The sequence below is a fragment of the Triticum aestivum genome, chromosome 4A (genome assembly GCF_018294505.1).
Source record: "Triticum aestivum cultivar Chinese Spring chromosome 4A, IWGSC CS RefSeq v2.1, whole genome shotgun sequence".
Taxonomy (NCBI): domain Eukaryota; kingdom Viridiplantae; phylum Streptophyta; class Magnoliopsida; order Poales; family Poaceae; genus Triticum; species Triticum aestivum.
Genome location: NC_057803.1, coordinates 124,883,487 through 124,885,386, shown reverse-complemented (window position 1 = coordinate 124,885,386; position 1,900 = coordinate 124,883,487).

Here is a 1,900-nt window from a genome sequence, read left to right as displayed (position 1 = left end):
CTCGCCTAAGTTATAAAAATCCTACCGAGTGAAGAGCAACCCTCTCACTCGGGGGCTTAGCTGCAGTCCAAGCACTCGCCTAAGTTATAAAAATCCTACCGAGTGAAGAGCAACCCTCTCACTCGGGGGCTTAGCTGCAGTCCAAGCACTCGCCTAAGTTGTGAAAATCCTACCGAGTGAAGAGCGATCCTCTCACTCGGGGGCTTAGCTGCAGCCTCGTGCTCGCCTAAGTTATCAAAATCCTACCGAGTGGTAAGCCAGCCTTTCACTCGGGGGCTTAGCTGCAGTCCAAGCACTCGCCTAAGTTGTGAAAATCCTACCGAGTGAAGAGCGACCCTCTCACTCGGAGGCTTAGCTGCGGTCCAAGCGCTCGCCTAAGCACAGGCACCTTGCTTTGAACCTGCAAAAGACATTTTTGAGCCGAAGGCAATCATATTCAAGCGCCAAATTCAAGTTTGAATCGATATCTAAAGGAACCGAAAGTGCTCAGGCGTCAAGCCTGTTAAGGTTTGTCGGTTACAATTCCACTCGGCATACCGAGGCAAATTTAAAGTGCCGAGCCAGAAGAAGTTTTTTACCCCTCCTGTGGAGGGCTAGAAGGTGCAACAAATTCATCAAGGTCAATTCCGTCGGCGATCCGAGTGGCAGCTGCAAGGAAAGTCTCCATAAAGGACCTGAAGTCGTGCTTCTTGGTATTGGCCACCCGAAGGGCCGCCAGCTTCTCCTCTCGTGCATCTTTGCAGTGGACTCGGGCCAGACACAGAGCGACATCTGCACCACACCGAGCCGAGGACTTCTTCCACTCCTGCACTCGACCAGGGATCGCGTTCAAGCGGGCCATCAGCGACTCAAGGTCATTCTGAAGTGTCTCCTCAGGCCAGAGCGTCGAGTCGATGCGAGATGTGGCGGCCTTCAGCCTTGCGAGATAGTCCACGACAGCTGCAACACGAGACTCCAGTCGGAAAACATCCATGGCAACTTCGTCGTTCACCGGAGAATTGACGGGGTCAAGGTTTGGCTCCAGTCGGCTGGTTTCTTCTTCAAAGTTTTGACAAAATTCTGCAAGGGTGATCACTAAGTCAAGGAGATAGTCGAATGGAAAAAGCCACAATTGAAAATATTCGCCAAACATGGAGGTTTACCTTCAAGCATAAGAAACAGCTTCTTGGCAAGGCCACTCAGGAAGGCCTCCAGTTCAGTCTTCTTCTCAGTCAATTTGCTGACTTGGTCGGTCAAGGCAGCTTTGTCAGTTCTCAGTCGACTGACTTCCTTGTTGGCAATCCCAAGAGCAGTTTTCAGATTGGTATTGTCTTGTTCGAGCTTGGTGACTGAAGCTAACTTCTCGTCAGCAAGCTTGATCTTATCAGCTAGCTCAAGGTCTTTCTTCTGGTGGGCCTCCCTTACCTTACCTGCAAGTTACAGCGAGATCAGATGCCGAAACAAGCAAGGGGAAAAGCAGTCGTCAGGGTCTCACCAAACATACCTTCGGTCTCCTCCTTTGCCTTTGTCAGCTTCTCCTGAACCAGCTTCAAGCTCAGCTCGACTTGAGTATGTTTTTGTTCCAGCTCTGAGTAGCGAGCCACAAGATCACAGGAGTTCTGCGAAGAACCAATCGACTAAACGTCAAATGTAACTCACTTCCGAGTGAAAAAGGGAAAAACACAAGTTTCTAAGACTACAGCCGAATACAAGCATTCGACCGTAGTCTCGGGGACTACACCCAGTGGGTGCACTCAGCGTGCCCCCACTAATCCTGTTGAAGATAAAGTCGACCAGTCGACCTCAAAAAAAAAAACAGTGTGCGAGACGCATTCTCTAAGACTGTGATCAACTGCAAGCAGTCGACCACAGTCTCGGGGACTACACCGAGTGGGTGCACTCAGCGTGCCCCCACTGGTTT